Genomic DNA, 24,528 nt, shown 5'->3' with positions numbered 1-24,528 from the left:
AAAAAAAAAATCTCTGAAAAATTATTTTGTTTTAAGGTGAAGCCGTTGATCATTTTCGTAGAAAATTGATCATCACTATGAAATATTCTGTATCAAATTCAATTTAACGAATTTCTGCACTAAAATCAATCAGCATGTGCCGGTTGTTGCCTTCTTGAAGCCACTGAAGGATTTTTTGATCTAAGGCAATTGTGTTTGAAAATTTATATAATTTTGTGGTACAATAATTGACGTCCAAGTTGGCAATCATTGATTAATGACGATTTCCATAACTTTACAAAAAATTGGATAATCGTTACCAAAAGGAATCAGCATGTGTAGGGCACTATTCTAAACAACTTGTTGAAGGAATTTTGCCAAAATATTGAAAGCGACGCAAAAGTTATATCTTTGAACGAAAAATCATGACAATGATGGAAGTCTTCACGTTAAACTGACTGAATTAATTGTAAAAGTTAATATAAACAGTTAGTTTAAAAAATGTTTTTTTTTCGGGGCTGAACTATTTTTTTCTATTTTCATTTTTCCGAAAATTTTACCGTTTGCAAGTAATAGAGCCATGCTTCATCACCAAGAAATGGAAGGAATAATTTCACAATTCGAAAAGATGATTAACGAGTACGTGAAAATTTCTTGCTTACTTTTTCAAAAGGTCCTATGTACCTAGGAATCCCATGGCTCAAAAAAGTAATCTAGAATTGCCTTTATGATTAATTTATATTTTACAAAATGTGAAAAACTTTTTTTTCTGTTATGAGTTTACTATTTTCTATGGTTTTGTTACAATTTTCTGCATAAAACAACGTTATAAAACAAATTCATGACTCATCCAATCGCTCTCCCTCACAACACCCCTGCTCGGGACTCCCTACTCCACTTCCAACTCCCGCGAAAAGGGCAGGTATCGCTCGCTGGTTAGCACCGCACTCTCGAGTAACAAACGCAACAAAAAATCGTAACAAGTCTACACGACCAGACTCTCCTCCTGCGGGGTTTCCCATGAGTGAGCGAACGGTTCCAGCAACGCTTGCTATGACCCTTTCGCCGGTGTGCTGTATCGTCCTCCCTGTGTTGTGTTGTATTCGCGCGTGGCCTGCTTCGAAACTTCAACTTCAACTCCGGCTGTCGTCGTCGTCGGGGCGCATCCATATTGGCGCGCAATCGAGTGCGCATGCTTCTACGCGCCGTGAAGAACTTGAAGAGAGTGGAAGCAGAGAGGATGAAACGAAACGAAACAGAGAGGGAAGAACGTTCCGTTTGGCACTTGAGGGGAATCAGTGTAACGTCGGAGGTTTATCGTACCGTACGTACGTGCGAGTTCCGCGTACGAGCGCGACTTGGTGTGTTTTGGTTCAGCGTTCTTCTTTTGCTTTTTGGGGTTGAGTTTGATCGCGCGCTCGCGTGTGGAGTACGAGAAACCCCGGAAGTAACCGCTCGTGGCCGTTGATCCAGTTCCACATCCACAGAAGGTGATGCACATGTTGCTCAACCCGAAACGTGTAGTTGTTTATTTGTTTAGCAGTTTCAACGCGATCCAGTTCGTCGGGGCCCAGACTTCCAGTAGCAGAGTGTATACAGAAAGAGAAGCTGTAGCACAGAAGCTGGAACGGCCGGTGTTTATCTCCGTTTGATGTGGTGCAAGAAGAAGCAATAACACAGTCGAGGTCGTACCATCTTTTGAGGGCGAGAATATCCAAGAAAAGTGAAAATGAGCTAAAGGTTCGACCCCCCCTGTAATTTCGGTAATCATTTGAGTGGCAACCTTTTGTGTGCGTGCAATATCTTCATCACAGCAAATACAACAACAACAACACAGCTAAAACCACCCCCTGAGGATTATTTTGGTGGTATTGGTAATAGTAGAAGTGACGGGAAAGGGTCGTCGCCACCCACGATACAGTTTGGCGTCGCCGGTGTCGACGTCGTCGTCGATGGTAGACAATCTACCCCTACGGAAGAGGGAGAGTGCCCTGGGCCCGGAGGAGCTGTAACATGCTGGTTCGGTTGGAGGACGTAAACTGTAAGTATTTGGAGAGGGACGGTTTCGGAGCGTTTATGCGGAAGGGTGCAGTTTTGGGGGTTGGGTAGAAATTTAGGGGTTGATTTGAATTTTGGGTTTATTAAATCAAGATTTCAACGGACAAGGCATATTTTACCAATTTATGAAATTTTGGCAGAATATTCATCAAATGTTATTCAAAGAATAGTCTTGGAAATGTTGAAAAGGCGGGTAAGCATTTTGACAGACAGATATGTTAGCAACATACTTTCTAGATTAAGATATCTTATTTACAAAACTTGAAGTGTAAATCAATAGCTGGATTTCCCTACTATCAGTCAACACTGTAGGTTTTGCTAAATAGTTGTTGTTGTTAAAATCAGGTTGTTTTAAAATTTCGATTCATTAAAAAAATATATTATTCCGTAAAACAAATTGCTCTAAATAACTCATATTTTTTTAATTATTAAAATATACCATTTATAATAGAGAATCGGCATTATGATCTACTCGTTAATTTATTTAAGTTAGACAGGGGACAAAAATCTTTAAAAAAAAAATGACAGAATTCAAGTACAAAAAATAGATTATATTTGTCATAGAAAAATAAATTCCAAGCTTCTTTTAATTGTTTATAAACTAGGCCAATGCAAATTTTATTTCCAGTTTTGTCTCTCCACTCCCTTCAAAAAATCCAATAAAATCAGCTAAAACAGGGGTGCCCAACCTTTTGGCCCTGCGGGCCTGATCTGATATTTCTGAAGTAGTGGCGGGCTGGAACTAACGTTTAATAAAAGTTAAAAAAAAGTAAACATTCTTTTTCATAAAACTTATTTTACTAGATTGTTTCAAGTAAACACATAAATAAGCTAGTGTTGCAAATATGATTCATATATCTTAATTTTAAGAAGGAAAAAAACAGAGATAGCTTTCACAGATGTGTTTATTGGATTTATTTTATTTTGTTTTTTTTTTTTTATTTTAAAATTGTATTGTCATTGTTTTTGTCGATTGAAGTTGAATACCCTGATATCATTAACTTAAAAAACATTTAAATTTCATTTTTTTTTTAGTTTGAAAAATCAACGAGACAAGCTAAAATTTATTGCAACGAAATTTGTATTAGAATCTTCTTTACAAAAAATAACTATTTTAACGTTATAGTGCACCTTTATTTAAATATTTTACTAAATCGAAATATTTCACGATTGATGATTTTAAAGACACCTCAATAATTCCTCGTATTTCTTAGAATTATTGAAGTTTCTGAAAATATTTTGCTATTTGATGTTTTGACTCATTTTGAGATTTTTTTTTTATATATTTAAAAAAAATTGTAACGATTTATATTTTCAATATGATTCATTTGCTTTTTTATGCTTTTTTCCAGCCAAACTTTTTCACTGAAAAGTTGTTCTGGAAAAATCAATTATTTTTGCTAGTATATTTATGAAAAATCAATTTGAAGTGCGCTGACCACGAGGACGCGCTGTCTTGTTTTTGCATGTTTATTTTCATTTCTTTTGTGTCGCTGTTTGTGTGCATGGGGTGATTGGTTATTATAATTGAATAATGTCATCATAAGTGCAGTGCTTCTGGGAACGCGCAGTCCTGTTTTTACGCGATAATTTTCGTCGTAAATGATCGTAAAAATTTATTCCAACTGGAAGTTTTATTATTAATTCATCAAACTATCGATTTTATGAAGAGTAAAGCGTCATTTATTTACTATTTTTGAAATTTGCTCGCGTTATCTAAATTGTAAAAACAGTAAAAATATACTGATAAGTCCAGCCCATAGCACTACTGCTCGGCTGGCACGCGTTCGATAAAAAAAACTTTTTAAATAATCAATTATCTATCTTTCCGCAGCCGGCTGCCTAAGATTTAAAATTTTCAACCGATAAACAAAATGCTCATGGTCACATCACTGCCACTCGTGAATCCTGACCTCATACCCATCTACTAACGCACTCAAAACTCATGTGATACTTTGTCGGAGATGCAGTCGATTGGGCGGTCTCTATCACTCAAGTATCGGACTAACATTCCCATCCACTTCCCCGTGACCCTACCACTGGTCGTGGCCGGCGCCGGTATTGATCAGCATGATAGGGGCCTTTGAGAAGTTGCGAAGCGAGGAAAGATAGCACCCACTCATCTTCCACGGCTCGTGGATGTAACTTCTGGAGGTCCTGGTCAATAACGGAGTAGCAACTGCGGGTGGGCACCTATGCTTATGCTTAAAATCAATTTTAAGCAAAATCCTCAAAAAGTAAAAATTTAATTAGACGTAAAATCAGCCAAAACTTTAAGAAATTTTAATTAAGAGCCTTAAGGGCCGATCATAGAACCGGACGTTGAGCAGGCCTGATATAAAGCTTCTTTATGCATTTTTTATCAAATGTAGACTTTTTAAACTTTGATTTTTTTTATTTTGATCGGTAAAAGACGTTTATTTTTTTCATAAATTCATTGATATTCTGCAATTTTTGATTTCAGCTTAACTATAATTATGAATAAACCATTTTGCGAAATTTTTGTTCCAAAATTTCTAAAATCAGGCTTTGAAATTTGAAATTTTGTTTTTTTTTTATATTGGCTTTATCACAAATAATGTTTTGCAATCATTTTCTGGGTGAGAAATTACAATAATTATCCGCCAAATTCATAAAAAAAAATTTCAATTGGTTGAAACTTTATCAAGGCTAAAAGACCCTTTTAAAAACATAGGCCTTATTTTGAAATTTTGGAAACATTTTATTCTACGGATTAGAAAATTTCACAGAGATGTCATTTTTCATCATTGAAGATCGGACCAAAAGTTGGCAATCTATCTTCAGTTAAAATTGAAGGCTAATTGGAAAACACTTTACAAAATTCATATTTCATAATTTTAATTGATTCATTTGTTTTATCTCGTTAATTATTTGACCAATTTCAATTTTTTTAAGATTGCAGGATTTTCTTAGCCATTACAGTTATATATTTTCTGAAATGAACATACATTCACGTTGTATTTTCCCGAGTACATTAAGATAAAAAATTCGGCAAGTCTGATATTTGGCACAATGAAAGAAGGGCTCTTTTCCGACATTTTTCGGGGTCAAGCGAAATATTTCTTAAGGGGGTCTAGACCAACTTTTTTTTTTGAAGATTTATGTCGATTTTATAGGATTTTCCTTCAGACAAGTCGATGAAAATCGATGGGTTCATGTTCATACTTTTAAAATTGCTTATGAATGTACTTCAAGAGACTCTAAAATATTTGACCTCCAACAAAAAGTTTCCAAACCAAATTTACCTGATTTTTTGTTTTCTTTGAAATAACCCAAAGCTGGAAATCTCAACAAGACCAAATAAAAATCTTTTCTTTGTACAATTTGTCATGAAAAACAGTCATGGAGCATATAACAATGCTAAACGTAGAGTATTTAATTTAAAAGCTATAACACACCCAAACGATTCCCAAAATTATTGTTTTAGTCCTCTTCCATATTACAGCATGACATTTTTTAACATTTTCTAATCAATTATATTGTAGAGAACAATTTTCTAATAAAACTTCCATAAAGAAGAATCAAAAAACGAAACTATTGGCACTACGCCCCCCGGGGCATGGCCTTCCTCTAACGTGGGATTTCTGCTCCAGCGCCTCTGACGAGACAGGAGAAACCGGGACCGACGTTTTACTTCACCATCCGATAGAAGCTCAGTGGATAAGGCGGGAATCAAACCAGCGTCTCATAGCATCATCGGGATCGGCAGCCGAAGCCGCTACCCCTGCGCCACGAGACCCACACACAAAGAAGAATCAATGCTGGTTCAATAGAAGCAGAGATATGCCCAATTTCGTTAAATAAAAAGTGACTTTTCCGAAATTTCTGGATTTAATTCTCATTTAAACGATGAACATCGCATACATTCAATAAATCACCGTTTCTTAATGCAAGTCCTGATTTAATATTTTATTAGAATTTTGTTTTCGAAGAGATCAAATAATCACGAATGATTAATTTTTTGAATTTTAAAATTGGACCAAAGGTAATTGAATTTCTGCATTTAAAAATTAAGTGCTGCTTTTTATTGTTTTTTTTTTATATTTCAGTGGCTGTATCTCGTAAACGAAAATATCGATCTTCAATGTTTATATGAAAAATTTATAGGAATCTTTTTAGAAATGGGCTCCTGATACAAAAAAAAACGAAAAAATTACGAATTTCAATCATTATTTTGAACGTTTTTATTTTATTTTATTTCGTGAAATACTTTTGGAGAGCAAATTTTACTTTAAATAAAAAAAATATGTACATTTATTTTCTTGCAATTAGTTAGATTTTTTATGAATATCATATCATTTCTATTAAAAAAATTGATCATTGTCCTCTGTGACACAAAAAAAGTGTTTTTTTTTACATGATCAGAGCAATGGATTTAGATCGGAATAAATTTGAATAGTTTGATGTAAATATCATACGCGATTTTTTAAATTTCTAGATCATAATTCTTACTAAAATGCTGTCAAATACCCCTCATCACCACGAGTTTATCGATAAACTGAGAAGTGCCGTCAACCTTTCTCCTTCTTCTTGCTTCCCTCCCTTCATCGCCTTATTACCGGCGATGACTCAACTTGTTCTCTATTGTATATCTAGCAGCTTTTCAACAGTTTTTTTTTCTTTATATATTTTTTTCGGGATGCGCCCCGTTACACCACCACCACCGTGCGTGTTTTTCGTTTCGTTTCGCAAGATCCAATCTGTCGATGAAAAGCTGAATGAAATCTGGGCGCTATTCAAAAAAGGCTCTGGACTTCCACCTCCACTCCAGCTGGCCAACCCACCCAGCGCCATTGTGAATGGAAGTTTAGTCCGCGTCGTGACGACCTGCAAAACCGCACGGGAGAAACCATATGGAAGCAGCTTCGGAACGCTTTCAACATTATTTTTGTTTTGTTTGGTGAAAAACAAGGAAATCGACGGAATAAAAGAAAAAAAGAAACACGGAAACCACATCGGAAATTCACCGGGACGCTCTGATGCTGTTGTTGGGGGGGAGGAAAAACTGGAAAACCTGAAATAGAAGGAGAAATGGGGAAGGGAATGGACTCCCACCCCCCTCTTATCGCGATGTAAAAGCTGGCCGGAATAATTACTCCAGCCACCAACACTAAACAGGGATTGTGCCAATACATTTGGGGGGATGAAGAGTCGGTGGTGCTATTTTTACTCTATTGATTTATTTTCTTTGATATGAAAACACATGTACGAAGTTTATTTTTTAGCTTTCGTCCAACGATGCTATTTAAAACATCCACTAGTTTCGAGTTTGAAAATTGTTTATTATACATTTAAATTTAAAAGAATTTCAAAATAATACGATTTTGTTAATTTTGATTTAAAAAAAACTAGTTATAAATCGGCAGAAATATACCATTTGGCGAAATCTGTCATAATAAGGCAGATGTTATCTCTTTTTGGAAGACACTCGATTCTGGCAGTTCCAGATTTATTTAGCTACATGGCAAACTGATGAAGACCATACGAGGCATTTTATTAAAGCTTGTTTTAGGGAAAAAAATTTTTTTTTTATTTCAATAAAATAATGAATTTTCTGAACAAACAGTTAAATCCAATATTTAAAATATTGATATCAAATGATGTAAATTTCCATATACGGTATTAGAACTTTGAGTGTAAAATATTTAAATTGTTTTGAAAATCATTAATTATCAAATAATATAGTACACCAGGACGAGAAATTTTTATTCATTTTAATTTTATTGTTATTTTAATATTATTTTAATTATATTTTTCAAAGTTAATGTTCCTTGACTCGAGTCAAAGGTGAGGGATCAAAAAAAGGAAAATGATATTATAAGTCATGGTTTTAACATTTCAATGAAAAAAGTTTTGTGAAATGCATCAACATATGTACAGTTGATTTGCAATCTTAAGTTAAAAAAATAATTAGCAGCGCTGATATGTTTTCATGCAATTTTTTTACTGCAAAAAAAGAATAATATTTTAAACTGGGTCAATCGAGGTAATATTATAATAATCACAGAAAAAAAACGAAACTATTGGCACTACGCCCCCCGGGGCATGGCCTTCCTCTAACGTGGGATTTCTGCTCCAGCGCCTCTGACGAGACAGGAGAAACCGGGACCGACGTTTTACGTCACCATCCGATAGAAGCTCAGTGGATAAGGCGGGAATCGAACCCGCGTCTCATAGCATCATCGGGATCGGCAGCCGAAGCCGCTACCCCTGCGCCACGAGACCCACACAGGAAAATGTTTTTTTAATTGTTAAATTGTATCTAAGAGGGCGAAAAATATAAGGTATTATGTGAGCATTTAAGTTATTAATACAAATAACTCTAAAGATTTGATATAACATTTCACGTCACAGGAAATCTATATTGCCAATGACAAAAATTAAGTATTATTATAAACCAAAAATTTGAAAATTTTACAATTTGAGTCAAAGAATTCTTATGCTGTAGCAATCTTTTCAAAATTTGGTACCCATTTTGCATATTTGTTATAATTTTAATGTCAGTATTTATTTAAATAAAACTAGAATGCTTAAAAAACAAAAAAAAAAAACAGTGTAAATCTTCATGAAATTTGGCAATAACAATTTAACAATTTATGTGATCACAGGTATTCAAAAAAATCGTTAAAAATCGATCGCTTCCGAGCGATAAAACAATTCAGTTACAAAATTAACGTTAATTAGGTAGAACATCAACTACAAAGCAAACCTCTGAGGTTTCGATACGTGGTGACTGTTCGTTTATTTAGATTAATATCAAAATTTGTATATACGTTTGACATCTGCCCAATAAAGCAATTTCTAAATATTAATTTGTCGATACATGTTTTTTTTATAAATAGTTCATAAAAAATGCTACAAAAGTCTATTTCCATTAAAAGAAATTTTCTTATTGATTTAGTGTTTCGGACAAAGTTTTAAGGTTCGTTACTGATGTTTCACCACGAAAAACTGGTACATTCTTTAAAAAATACCCACTTTTATCAAAAACATTGATAATTGGACCAATATTTGCCGAAATACAGCCGCTGAAAGAAAATCATACTTTTCATAACGTCCAAATTCGGTAATCTATAACAATTCGGTTATTTTGACAAACTTGTAAGCAAACTTCTAGCCCAATAAAAAAATCAAATATCATCATAAAAATTATATTTTACCAAACTTAAAGAGAATTGCTCTAAAACCAAAAACAAATATTCAAGTAGATAATAAAAATCAATGAATACTGTTTCGTTAAAATTTCAAAACTTATTTAACAGGGGATCTGTGAAGGTCAAAGGGTGAGGCACTGTGAGCTTCACAAAATGGCGTTCTTAACTCAATTTGGCCCAAAATGCAAGTACGACAAGTTAGCATGACGGCGACGCACGGTGAGACTGGAACAAAATATTGTAAACCGAGATACCCCATCGGAGAGTATAAGTAGTATAATTAGAATGTTGTGTTTTACCAGGCTGAATCAGAATCTATAAATTTGAAAATATTCTATCGATGAAAATTGCGTTTTTGATTTTTGGTACATATTTTTAATTGATCTAGCCTTATATGTGGATCGATCTTTGAAAAATAACTTTTTATTACAAATTTGCAGAGAAATGTCTCATCTTTATAACGCTGATAAGGGACCGTGGTGTAGGGGTAAGCGTGGTTACCTCTCACCCAGTCGGCTTGGGTTTGATCCCAGACGATCCCGGTGGCATTTTTCGAGATGAGATTTGTCTGACCACGCCTTCCGTCGGATGGGGAAGTAAATGTTGGCCCCGGTCTAACCTAGAGGGTTAGGTCGTTAGCTCAGTCTAGGTGTAGGAGTCGTCTCCCTGGGTCCTGCCTCGGTGGAGTCGCTGGTAGGCAGTTGGATTCACAATCTAAAGGTCATCAGTTCGATTCCCAGGGTGGATGGAAGCTTAGGTGTTAAAAGAGGTTTGCAATTGCCTCAACAATCAAGCCTTCGGACACCTAGTTTCGAGTAGGAATCTCACAACGCCAAGGTAATGCTGTAGAGCGAATAATTTGATTTTTTGAAGGGTTTGTAAATCCGTTTTGGTCGTCGAAAGATATTTCACTTTAAAGACTTCCGTCTTTTATGTGAACTTCGTTTGACCTTGAACCATATTCGCCACTAAAAAATCATCCAAAATATGGTTGTCAGGAAGGTGCTGTGCCCTATCCCTCGCCTAGACCAGACCAAAATCCATGACAAAGCTGTCAGACCAAGACTGTCAGACCAAAGAGCAAAAATTTAACAATCTTGGTCTGCACACAAATCAAAAAAAGAAAATTTGAAAAAGAATTTTATTTCTCCATTTAAATAGCTGATTTTGGGCTGCAAAATTAAATGTTTGCCAGAAAATGATTGAACAGTGCGGCGTCCTGTACACCAACAATTAAATAAGCAGTTAATAGCCTTATTCCTCCACTTTAATTTTTGTTCACGTTTTCGGTTTACACCTGAACAATCTTGAAATTATGTATGCGGAATTGTGATTCCTCTCGTTCCATCATTCCCTTGTTTAAACGGATTTACTAACCCTAAGCAGCATTGTAAAGGTGAGATATTTCTCTACAAATTTGCAATAAAAATATTTTTTTAAGATCGATCCACCTATAAGGCCAGATCAATTAAAAATCTGTACCAAAAATTAAAACCCTTAAAATTTTGAAAAACGCAATTTTCACCGATAAAATATTTTTAAATTTATCGATTGTGATTCAGGCCGGTAAAACACAACTTTCTATGTATAAATCTCCGATAGGGGTATGTCATTTTATAATATTTTGTTACAGCCACGCCGTGCGACGATTTGTTGTCTCTTGGCTCTGTCTGAGGTTGCGATATGAGTTAGAATTCTAGAGTTTTTTAAGAGGACCTGTAAGCTATAATATTTCATATGTTTATGGGTTCTTTAAAAAACCGCTAGAATTGATTATAGATGTTATTGCTACGAAAAATGATTTTTTTCAAAAATATTTTGTGTGTCCCTAATTTTTCTGGGGAAATTTTGAAGAAAGGGGAGACAAAATTTGGATTTGAATTTGCATTAACCTATTTTTTTTAAAATACTGAAGAACTTTGAAAACGGTTTTGTCAAACAAAAAAGCATTAAACATTTATAAATATCAATTACATTTGACATTTGATAGGTCAAATCCAGGCCCACATACCCTGAAAAGCACCGACGGGAGTCTGACAAACCTGCCTGCTTAGTTCAAAGGAAGATAACACACAAATAATAAAAAAGAAAAAAGAAACACGAGAAGTTGCCCGCTTCCAATAGGAGAGGAACGTGGTGCAATGAAGGAGAAGGCGAAAAACATTCTTGTGAAGTGAACGGTTTTGGCTCGGGTTTACAACTTGGGGGTGTAAAGAGAGAGAAAGAGAGCGCGACAGCGTGTTAGTGTGCAGAAGGTGGTGGTGGTGGTGGTGGTGGGTGGCGCTGGCTGTTATGCTTTTCTTTAGATTATTGCAAGCAGCAGCAGCATAAAAGGAGCACGTTGTCGGTGGTAACCGGTGCCAAACAGGGTGGTGTGGATGTTTTTGGACGTCCCGCTTGGATTTGAATTTTTGATAAAATTCATATGTATTTAATAACTTTCTTAGTTATAATGTTTAAATGTTTAAATGGAAATAGCTATTATTTGTTACCAAAGGATTTTTAACCAACTCTGTTTTTTTTCCTTGAATTAATACAAACATTTTGATTTTTTCAAATAAATTTTAGTTCAAACACTCTCAGCTGATTCTGTCCACGTGAAATGCCAAAGAGTGCGCCAACCGGCCAGACAACAACCGGCTCCCGGCAGCGGCAGCTGAATCGGTTGGATGTCTATTGAAGAACAAAGAACCGAACACAAAAAAAATATTCCCGGAGAGATACGATAGACGTGTTTCTTCCCTTTTTCCTCACCGGCTCTTCCATCAGCGTGTGATATCACAACATAAGTCCACCAACACCAACAAAATAAAATCATCATCATCATCATCGTCATTCGATTTTTTTTTCCACCGGCTATTTCACAATTTTCTTCTCCCTTTCTTTTTTCGATTCTGCGCGCATTTTTTTCTCACTTTTGGTATTTTCTTTCCTTTTCTCGGGAGATTTTCCGTCTGTATTTGTGCATCATTAAATTCGCTCATTTCGATTCACGGCACGATTCGATGTCTCTGTGTGTTTGTGTGCGCGCCGCGGTGTTATGCTTCCTATGTCTTACGTTACAGTATGGAGCAAGGAGTCATCAACACGTCTCGGCAATAGGGTTTGGATGTTTGGGAGTTGAGGCCACCAGTGCGGTGCTCCCACCCCAATGTTTCGATGTGTATTTGGTGTTGTTGTTTTTGTTGTTGTTTATCGAGGAGGTTTCTTTTGATGATTTTGCTGGCGGTTACTGGAGCCGGTCGTGATACGGTTCTTTGGCATTTTCGAACGTTGAGGAACGTGTGTGTGGGGAACACATGTGATTCGTTTGCAGGGTGGTTTGTCACTTTGTTAAATCGTTATTTGATCATAAAATTATATTACTCTTTTTTTTTACTTAAAAAATGATTTTCCCATTTCTTCAAAACTTTGAAATGGAGGATTTGACAACTATACTTTAAAATCATAAACAAATAATTGAATATCTAAAAAAGTACACAATTATAAAATGTAGAGCGTCCAATTTCCCGGGGTTACAAAATTCCCGGGAAACGGGAAATTTTCAACAAATTTCCCGGGAAATCCCGGGAATTCCCGGGAAATTTGAAATTTAACGAAAATTATTCTGATCCTGTTTCTGATAAATCTTTTGCAACAAAATTGTATAGAACAGCAACTTTAATGGTCAAAATGAGTGTGAGGATCAATGAATGGCTTGACTGCTTGTCAAAAATCATGCAACTTTGAGAAAATATATAAACTTTCTAATTTGAATGCCGGCTTTCAAATCGTCCCTAATAAAAGAAAAAAAAAAGTTAGTATTTTTGTTGAAATGAAAATCTATGCTCCACAACCATAAAATTGTTTTTTAAATTTGTCAAGTTAAAATGAAAAAAAAATCATGCAGAAATTTTGTTTGTCATGACAAATAATTTATCTCAGAACAAGTATTTTCAACTTGTGAATAGATAAGTAATCATTGAATTTACCTTAAAAATCTTATTTCTAGCGCTTCTTAACTTGAAACACTTTTTCATGAAATCACAACTCATAGCTTTCAAATATTTGGAGGGAGTTTTTTTTTAAATATAGTTGCATTCTTTGGGTAAATTTCATATGATACGAAGTTGTTTTTTAATGGGTTTTCATGGTTTTATAATAGGATTTTAGTTATATATGGTATTATATATGGTATTCAGCCTGATAAATTGAAATAGAATAATTTTGAGCATTTAAAAGTGGTTGAAATTAAACGATTTTTTTATATTTAAAAGTTAATCAGTTCAATTTTCATCCTCAAATCTCAATGTTGATCTTGGCCGGAAGATGTAAATATCTTATTTTCAAATGATATTACAAAAAAAACGTTTAAAAGGTTGTAAAAATAAAATAGTTTATATTTATTCCGTAACAGCGTAATTTTTGTTGTCCAACATATAAGCAAACAATATTCCTAGTGGTGAATGCTTCAGAAATAAAAATTGTCTGAATTAAAACTTGACAATTTCATTTTACAGACAATCTGATTAGTTCAATATGAACAGTGTATTGAAATAAATAAAATCAAATAATTTCAAATCATTTGTGCCAAAAAGGTAGGAAAATGTATACTTCTGCTTGTATTTCGGGAATTCCCGGGAAATTTACAAATTTCCCGGGAAACGGGAAATATTTTTTTTCGGGAAATCCCGGGAATTCCCGGGAATTTTTTTCCCGGGACGGGAAATTGGACGCTCTAATAAAATGTTAACTTCAAGCTAAATTTATGTAAGAAAATGTCTTATAATTCTAAACTCTTGATTATCCTTACCAAAACATTCAACAATTGCCTAAGGCTTCATCCATAAAGTACGTCAAAACTCAGCCAAAATTTACCTCCCTCTTTCTTTCTTTGTCACGCTTTTCCTATGCTTATAACATGTACTGTAACGCTTCCTCAGACATTTCTTTTAAGCCCTAATTTAACAAAAAATAGGATTTAATTATAATAATAAAAAAACAATGTCCATTCCAATTAATATCCTCCTCGATTTTCGTGAAACCTTGCAAAAGTGGGGTAATTTTTGTCTCTGGGTTGGAAATTCGAGGTCCATTTTTCGATATCTTGTGACGGTGGGTACGACTCCTTTCATTCATTTTCAGTGATCTCAGAAAAAAGGTATTTTTCATAAAAAAAATGTTTTTTAAACAGATAAAGGCAAAATTACAAATATTTTACAAACAAATACTTCAAAGTTGTGTAATGCCTTTTGCTGAGATATCTTGAAATTTGATTAAAATCATATCTAATATAAAATATTAAAAAAAGAAAGGAATAAGTAATGATAGAAGGTTGAGAAACTTGTCTTATACATACTATCAGTAACAAACATTAACGAAGCCAAGATAAACGCAAATTAAAAAAAATAAACACGAGGAAAAAACAGATAATAATTTGTGCATTAGGAGATAAAAATCTCAAAACAATGTTTGAATAATAATAATCTAAAGTTTTTTTTAACGGTTCTATAAACATATGATATACAATAGTTAAGGACCTTATACTTTCAGTTATTTTTTGAAACTTAAATGGGCAAGACCATCTATTCAAAAAATAATAATGATTTAGGTTTATGAAAAACTAAAAATTTGACAGAAATTTAAGTGCAATCAGGTGCAAATGTAGAAAATTCAAAATGCATCATCAATCATTTTTAACATTTTTGAGTTATTATAAAATCTTTTAAATTTTTTTATTGATGTAAAGTGCCGAAAAAGGGAATTTTTCGCCTTTCTAATATCACATTTTTCAAAAACTTATGATTGCAAATCAACTATATAATGCATATTCGCACAATTTTGTATTGTTATGTTGAATTTGGTAATTTTATTTAATTTACATATTTTTTCAATATATTTAAATTTTATCAAAATGATTCAGGTAATAATAGGTGTTTGGAAATTTATCTAGATATTTTTCAAAGCATTTCTTAAAATTGTGTGGTAAATTATTTTCTGTATGGTTTTCAAAAACAATACTGAAATATATCAAGGCTTGTTAAAATTTATATAGATGGCAATTTCTTTAAATAAAATTTCTCGAAAAGTATAAAACAAACTAAAATAATGATTTAAATAATAAGCCAATAATATCTCGAAATTCATAGCGCAGGATGAATGTTTTGGACTGCAAAAATTGAGCAAAACTTCTTATAATTTCTTAATCTTTTATCAATTAAACATTATTATTGTAACCAATAGGTGGTTGTTAAAAAATGATGCTATTGAAAAGTAAAAAAAAAAGTAAAGTAACTTTCAGGCCTGATGGGTCATATACAAAGAAAAAGTAGAAATTTAGAAGGTTGAAAATTTGGCCAGCTGAATATTACCTCTTTTTGAGTAATTTTACCAAAAAATGTGTATAAATGAGAATCTAGTGAAAATTCATCATTTTCTGATATAATATAACTTTTTTTTAGAAAAATGAAAATTTTCAAAGCAAGCCTAAAATTTTCGGATGGTCGTAAGAATCATTTTTCCACCATTAAATAATTTATTTTTTAAAATTCAGACATTAAAGGGTTTAAAGAATAAGAGCATTTGATAAAATTTTGAATAAGTTTAAAATATTTCTAAATATTTTTTTTTAATTTGTTTGTAGGTGCATCCTGAGGAATAGATAAAAAAATAAAAATAATACAATGGTCTTATTTGAATTGGACAGTAAAAAAACAAGAATGTTAAATAAGTTTAGCATGTAAATAAAGTTATGTTAAGGCGTTTCATATTACAAAAATTATAAATTTTGGTATAAGTAAGTGTGACATAATACTCATCTGCATAGTTTAACTGCAAGAAAAGACTACTGAAAATTATTACAGCAGTTTTTAAGCAATTAGTTCAATTGAGAAACTATGAATATAAAAAATACACCCACAGCAAAATAATAAATCAGAATCTGTCATAGTGGATTTGCTGCAAAAAATGTTTTCTTATATAACAGATTTTGCAGCAAGAGAAGGCAAGTTATTTCACTATTTTTTATTTCAATTTAACCTACTAAAGACGGGCACTGACAAATTACCCCACCTGACAATCAACCTGACATATTAACGGAGTGCACACACCACGCGGATGTTTGTAACTGCCACAAGGTTCGTTAGCCTGTGTTGGTGCAAAGGATGAGAGGATGCAGCGAACGAACGAATCAAACGCTCTCTCTCTCTCTCTCCATTCCCTTCCCCGACCTTAGTCGCGTTTACCGAACGGATTGAGCAGATCTGTTTAATGTTCGTGTACACACATGTTTATCCCTACCTTCTCTCTCTCTCCCTTTTGCTCTTTAATTTAAAATTCACAAACATAACATTGTACTCTCCGCGTGACGGTTGTGGATTTTAAAAGGCCGTTGATAAATTATCCCCATGTTTGGTGTAAATCTACCCATTTTTCGCCCACCTCCTGAAAGTTTCCCCTTTTAATTTCCCCCGTTCAATCTTTTGGTTAACGCAAACAATTTGGGTTTATTAGAGTGTGGATTATGAATTTTTGAATCTCATCACACTTGCTTTTCCCCCAAGTCGAAAAATCATGTGTCTCATGTGTCCTCCCAAGAGTGAGCATTTTATGGTTATGATATTTTGTAGTCGCTTTGTTTTACGACTGACTAAATTATTCAAAACGTTGTGACGACTTTGCGGGTCTTACTTTTGGAAGGCCACGCTGACCGACGTGTGTGCGATCTTCAACAATAGAGGCTTCAACCTTTTTCTGTCAATTGTTTTGAGAAAAAATAAACACCTGAATAATTGTTAAAAGCTTACAAAAATCTTTTAACATGAAAACAAAGTAACCTAAAACTAAAAAAAAATATTTAAAGGCAGGAAGAGAGTTAAATCTCAATAAAAATCAGAAGCAAAACAAAAACAAATCATTCTGCTATATGGAAGCGGATTCCCCAAAGGGTCAAATGAATGGTTTTCCGGGGGTTTTACAACTGTTGTCTTCTTCTTTTCTCAACGGCCCTGTCGATTGCCGTTTCATTCGAAGCCGGTCAGCTGAAGAAATTTGGTTAAAGAGCGCATCAGCGCCCAACAGTTATGTTTGTGATGCTCATTAGCAGAGCCACTTTTGGTGGCGCAGCAAGTTCTTTTATATTTTTATTTTTATTTCTTCACGTTTTCTGGTTTGAACGTTTTCCGGTGGCTCCAGAATTGGAGCTCGAAAGGTAATTTCGGCACAATCGCGTCGGTTAATTTTTGTTTTGGTTTTTCCGTTTTGTTTTTGTGCCGACGACGCGGTGTTTTGTTTGGATCTTGTTGTAACGCTAATTTTGGGGCGCATTGTTCACAGAATTATCGAGTTTTATCTGGTCCATTTGGATAAGGTTGAGTTTCGATATGCTGATTAAAGTTTTTATTTTATACCCCAGAGTTATTACTCTTCTCATTGAAAAGTTCCGGCGACAAAATTGGGCGAAAAGTTCACCGCCCGGAGATCGCGAGTTGGCGCGAGTGAATGAACACCGCAAAAAAAGATTTGGGGGTGCATTGGGGTTAAATGATTATTTCGTCATTTGGTTTAATTAGAAAATAATTATTTTTTCGTAAATATCGCTACTTTGATGCGATGTAATTAATTTTGACAGTAAATTAGGCATTGTTACATCAAATTTGACCTTTCAAACGCACTAGAATGGCCAAATTTTAAAACAACAATGTTTGCCAATTTGACCGTTTTACCCCCAATTCCCCTAGTAGAACAAAAAAAACATATGTAAGTTAACTTAATTAAGATTGTTATCTAATTTTCTTTTCTCTCTTGATTTCTTCAACAGGTACGTTTACATTGGACTAGGAAAATTCTGAATCTCTACGCAAGTATTTATAAAAATTTTATTTATCAAAACTCTTACACTCAAAAAAATAACCCTGCAAAGTTAGAAAAAACACAAAATTTTAAAATGAAAAATTTTGTTCTAAATGAAAAAATTACCCTTCTGGGTCAATGAAGATTCGAAAAGTGCATTAAATATCCCATAAAATTACATGTTTCAAAATTTTTTACAGTTGACTTACGGAATTTTCAATACTCTTTTAGTGTTTTTTTCGATGAAAACTACGTTTGTTCGGAATTTTGAGTACGCCATCAAATCGGGCGTCTAATTTTACTTAAAAGTCGCTTTGACACCAAAATTCTATCTCATCACCGTTTCAGGCTGCAAATTATTGAAAAACACCTCTTTTTCGCATGTTCAAGAATGGAAGGGGTCGTTCCGCTCCTCCGTCACGAGATATTAAAAAACGGACCTCGGATTCGTGATCAGGGACAAAAGTTACCCCTTAGGACAAAGTTTCACGCAAATCGAAGAGGGGTCGGGGCAACTGCTGTGTGAGTTGGCGGAGAATTACCCTATTACTAAAACTAAGTTATCAGTTTATTAAACATTTAAAGAGGTACACAACTTATCAAAATTTAATTTCGCAAAATTTGTGAATGTCTATATACTCGTATGGAATTGCTAAATAAACATTTTAAAGTGGATTTAACAACGTTTTTGTCAGAAGTAATTTTACTTTGAAATTTCGTACCAACCCGAAGTTTTGTCTTTAAAATCCGCTCGAAATCACGTTTTAGACCAGTTTTTCCAAATGTAAAAAATCAAAATTTTCTCAATGCTTATTAGCCTATTTGATAATAAAGTAATAAGGTCTAGGCATTCGCAAATTATTTCTCGATTTTTAAATTCATATTTTTTGTTTTAGATGAAAACTTGTCCATACATTCCTTACGGCAAGAGAAGGGACCATCCATAAACCATCCATAAACGTGGACACTTTTTTGAGAATCTGTTTTTTGAGCCAAAGTGCATGATGGTGCAAAATCTGGTTTAAGGATCATGACTTTTAGAATAAAATATAAAGCTAAATAAAATTTGTAATCCAAAAATACTTAACCGAAATTCTGATAAAATGCACCGTATTGAATTTTGTTTGTTTTTTTAGAGCAATTCCAGCTCAAATCAGGAATTTTTCTGATACTTTTGTACCCGACCCTCTCCGATTTCAATGAAACTTTGTAGACATGTTATCCTAGGCCTATATAAGCCATTTTTGTGCATATGGAGCAAATAGTACTCGAGAATAACATTTGAGAAGGGCGTAAGGTATTTAAATATTTTAGTATTTTGCAATTTAAAAATTACTGTATCTCGAAGCCGTTGCGTCGTATCAAAAAGTGGTCAAAGACAAACTTGTAGGAAATTGGACGGGCTTTCTGATAAAAATACACTGAAACAAAAATACACGCCACATCTATGAGATTTTTTGATTTTTAAGTCTAAAACTTAAATTTGAAGGTGATGTCACGATTTTTTTTCGTTCAAAATTTTTGAGGAAATAGCCTAAAATGTTACTAAAAGACTGACGAAAAATGCAGGATGGTATGTCTCTCCTAAAAAAATACAAAAATCATTTACTAAAACTGTTTTTTTTTTTTGAAAAGTGGTCTAAACGTCAAAATTTTTAAAAACCGGTAGTGGGAATTGATTCTCCATACAATTTTACATAAAAGTCTCCGTATTGACCATTGTCCTATGTCCAATCCTTGGGAAGATACAGCGGTTTTAAAAATAAAAATGTTGAAAAAACGGGATTTTTGGTGGTTTTTGACAATTTCTATATGACAGACTTGGTTTTTCAGTCTCGTAAATATTTTTAACGGAAAGCTCATCCAATTTCCCATAAGTTTGCATTCGACAGCATTTCAATTGGATGTAAGGGCTTACAGATATAAGCTTAATTACATTGCTTATAACTGAAAATAGAATATTTTTTTCAGTGTGGTAGAAACCAGGATAGTAAATTTGATAACGTAAATATAAAAACGATATAAATCAAAAAGCTGTCAAAGGCAAACTTATGGGAAATTGGACGAGCTTTCCGGTAAAAATATTTACGAGACTGAAAAACCAAATCTGTCATATAGAAAATGCCAAAAACCACCAAAAATCCCGTTTTTTCAACATTTTTATTTTTAAAACCGCTGTATCTTCCCAAGGATTGCACATAGGACAATGGTCAATATGGAGACTTTTATGTAAAATTATCTGGGGAATCGATTCCCACTACCGGTTTTTAAAAATTTTGACGTTTAGACCACTTTTCAAAAAAACAGTTTTAGTAAATGATTTTTGTATTTTTTTAGGAGAGACATACCACCCTGCATTTTTCGTCAGTCTTTTGGTAACATCTTAGGGTATTTCCTCAAAAATTTTGAGCGAAAAAAAAATAGTGTCATCACCTTCAAATTTAACTTTAAAACTTAAAAATTGAAAAATGACATAAAAGTGGCGTGTATTTTTGTTTCAGTGTATTTTTATCAGAAAGCCCGTCCAATTTTCTACAAGTTTGTGTTTGACCACTTTTTGATACGATGCAACGGTTTCGAGATACAGTAATTTTTAAATTGCAAAATACTAAAATATTTAATGTTATTCTCGAGTACTATTGGCTCCATATACACAAAAATGACTTATATAGGCCTAGGATAACATGTCTACAAAGTTTCATTGAAATCGGAGAGGGTTGGGTACAAAAGTACCAGAAAAAATCCTGATTTGAGCTGGAATTGCTCTTTAATAGTTTATTAAGGAAAGCAACCCAAAAAAATTTTTTTTTGAGAAGTTGATATATTTCCATCAATTTTTATTTTGAAACTTTGAATAAGTGTCAGCTAATAAGCTTATAATTTTCAATTAATGATATCTCGAAAACTATTGTTTCGATTTTCAATATTTGAAAGTGAATTTTTTGTGAATAATTTAAAATGTTGGTGCCATTGTGTGATCGGGTAGAGATTTTAAAAATATGTTTTGGAAATCTCTCGAGTTATTTCGATTTATTTCACTGAAATGCTTAAAAGTCACCATTTCAAATGATCAAATTTGTATTCGGGCTAAATATTGATGCATCTTCAAGTTATTTTTTGCACAGAAAAGCTAATGATAGTTTTAAGGAGGTTTTACACTACGGCAGCTGTTCTCAACCTTTTCTTGGCTAGGTACCCCTTTTCTGTTACTTGAGCTGCAGGTACCCCTCGTGTTCATACATGAAATTTTTCATTTGCATGAGTTTTTTTACATTCCAATTTTGAAAATTAAATTTTCATTGACATTTCACATATACATATACTTTTTTAATTTTTAATTCGGGAGTTAAAATGTATGATGACGGACGAATTGTTTTTGAATTAAATTGAATTGAATTTATTCACTTTTTTTAAGGCAGGAAAAGCCACCAAAGCAGTGGCTCGAAAAACCTACTTCTTTTTGTATACACATAATCAAAAATCAAATCAAATTATTCGCTCTACAGCATTGCCTTGGCGTTCTCGATTACGAGATTCCTACTCGAAACTAGGTGTCCGAAGGCTTGATTGTTGAGGCAATTGCAAACCTCTTTTTACACCTTAGTTTCCATCCACCCCGGGATTCGAACTGAAGACCTTTGGATTGTGAGTCCAACTGCCCACCAGCGACTCCACCAGGACAGGACCCAGGGAGACGACTCCTGCACCTGGACTGAGCTAACGACCTAACCTTTTTTTTAGGTTAGTCCGGGGCCAACATTTACTTCCCGTCCGACGGAAGGCGTGATCAGACAAATCTCGCCTCAAAATTTGCCACCGGGACCTTCTGGGATCGAACCCAGGCCGACTGGGTGAGAGGCAATCACGCTTACCCCTACACCACGGTCCCGGCACATAATACAAAACATAAATACATGATTTTTTTATTCGGGAGTTAAAATTTAAATTTTTGATGACGGACGAATTGTTTTTGAATTGAATTTATTTACTTTTTTTAGGCAGGAAAAGCCACCAAAGCAGTGGCACCAAAAATCCAAACCATAAATACATGAGTAAAAGAGATATTTTTGAAACTGCCCAAATTATACATTTAAAAGATTTTTAAAATCTGTTTAAAAATTCAGATTTAAAATGCAATTTAATTCAATAGTTCATTTTTCAAGTCATTATAAAAAAATCAATGCTATTGTATCTTTTTTTCTTTTAATTTCCTAAGCAAAACATTTTGACCCAGGACGGTATAGAAATTCTAAGCAAATTCTAAGCACGAAAAGTGAAAATTTCAAATTTCAGACTAGGGATTCGTAATCGGGCTGTAGTGGACGAATTTGGATGCTTCAAATTGCAAGAGGTGTTTTTTTGTCCTTTATCTGACCACCATAAAATTTTCCTCTGGGGGTTAAACCGGTTCCGGTACAATCCGGATTGTTTAACGTATTTGTTCCGAAACAGTATTTTTGGTCGAAAAATGTCAGTAAAAAAGATGAAATCAACATTTTATAAAAATAGTTGTTTATAAACTATTGTTTGATAAGTTTAACTTAAAAACTACATTTTAACCAATTTTTAATATAAACTTACTAAACAAAGATATCAGAAGTTCATAGTTGTCAAAAACTGGATAGAGGTACTTGTATTTGACACAGAAACAACATTTCATAAAAGAATTCAATTAAATCGATCAGATATTGCACTTTTACTAGTACGGACAATAATTTGACCTCTTTTTAAAACATTTTTAGTTAACTATTTTTGTAGTTTTCCAGAATAAGTTTTTTTTTCAAATCCATTGACAGGATCTTGAAGAGGACATTCTGCCGCGTCGATTGAAGTATAAAACTTGGTACTTTAGTCGAATTTTATGTACTTTTACATCACAAAAAGTTTCCGTACGGGGAGGGTACGGACAAATATTTGACTCACTGTACATTTAAAAGATTATCAAAATCTGTTTTGATTTCAGATTAAAAAATGCTATTTAATTTAATAGTACTTTTTTTTAATTATTATTATATTATATTTCATCTCTAAAAATCGAATGGTTGAGAAAATTCTTTACTGCTTTTTTTTGAACATTTTTTTATCCATTCTTTTGTTGCTGAGTACAGGTCACGAAAAAATATAAGAAGAGTGTATTTTGTGTGACAATTTGAAGGAAAAGCCTTGATCTTTAAATTTAGAACTATATTCACTGTGTTGTTGTTTTCGTACCATTTGAAATGAGATCCATAATTTCCAAGATATAACAATCACAAAAAAAATCCTAGTTTTAATTTTATGCAAAACTATAGAGCTAAAAAAGTAGAAATCCAGCTGCATGTATCAGGGCGGTAAAATAAATGTTGCATTATTTTATGCAATTTTATGTAATTTTACACCCTGAAATATGTAGCCCATCAGTATGGGAAACCTACTTGACCGAATTGTCAAGCATATATATGCGTTTATCCTTTAGCTTTTCATCGGTCTGATGGCCAAGTGGGCTAAGGCGCCAGTCCTTACTATTGGTGTTGGGTTTGAATCTCGGCGGTTGCAACTAATTTTTTGTGTTTGCAAATATTGTACATGCAGTGTGTTTATTTGTTTATTTTGACAAAGGTGATGTGCATGCTTTTGCATGCGATTTTACCATCGGATTTTTTGCTGTGTAATATTTGAGCAAAGAAAGGTCGAATTTACAATATTCAAACTATGAAACATATTTTTTTTTTCAACATTTTGTATGTTTTATATAAATGGCAGCTGGCAAAAAAAGCAAAGCAATCCACTTTAACGACCCCCGGGTCTTTTGTGGTCTCTGTTGCAAGTTTCTGCTCATTTCTAGACGTCCGAAGGTTATGTGTGGTGAGTCACCCAGTGGCAGCAGGCACAATTTACAAATTTGAAACGAATATTTGTAGAAAAAAATATTCTAAAACCGTACACTTTATTTCAATTTCTTAAAATTTCTTAACAAGTGCAAATTATTTTTTTTATCATTCAATATGTTTCAAACATTTTCTGATTGGTCAAAAACAATTCGCCCGTAATTCACTTTAAATATAGTATTATTTTTGCTTCAAATCAGTTTGTTATTTTTTTCTCTCTCAAATATTATGTTTAAATGTCCACCATTACTGGGTTTGTCTCCCGGTACCCCCTTAGAGTGCTCGTGGTACCCCTAGGGGTACATGTACCCCAGGTTGAGAACCGCTGCACTACGGCAAACAAACAAACTAACTCGCACTTTTTGACAGTTTGTCTGCTTTGTTTGTTTGCCTGCATTTGTTTGTACAAACGTCAGCCTGCATACATTTTGCCATTTTCCCTTCTCTCTGATTTTGCCTTGTTTGCGAGTTTGCCGTAAACACGTTTGCGATTTTGGCAAACTGTCAAACGCGAAAAAGTTCGAGTTTGTTTGCGCTAGTGTAATGGCTCCTTTACAGCTTAATTTTTAGGGCTAACAAAAAATAACGATAAAAAATGGTGGAATTTGGGTTTGAAAACA

At 33.7% G+C, this 24,528-nt stretch overlaps 1 protein-coding gene across 2 annotated transcripts in view; it reads left to right on the top strand.

Annotated features, from left to right (window-relative positions):
• The window catches only part of LOC120419489 (protein prickle-like), a 153,965-nt gene that overhangs the window by 56,139 nt on the left and 73,298 nt on the right, over positions 1-24,528 (top strand). Inside the window, exon 1 of one of the 2 annotated variants that reach the window (XM_052711168.1) lies at positions 538-2,020. The exons of the other annotated variant lie outside the window; for it this stretch is intronic. The gene's annotated coding sequence lies outside the window, so the exon portion shown is untranslated. Of the gene's footprint in view, positions 1-537; positions 2,021-24,528 lie in introns of those variants that run through there. 2 annotated transcript variants of the gene reach the window in all.

This window comes from Culex pipiens, chromosome 3 (genome assembly GCF_016801865.2).
Source record: "Culex pipiens pallens isolate TS chromosome 3, TS_CPP_V2, whole genome shotgun sequence".
NCBI lineage: Eukaryota > Metazoa > Arthropoda > Insecta > Diptera > Culicidae > Culex > Culex pipiens.
The sequence above is the reverse complement of the archived record's forward strand: the minus strand, read 5'-3'. Positions and strand labels throughout refer to the sequence as shown.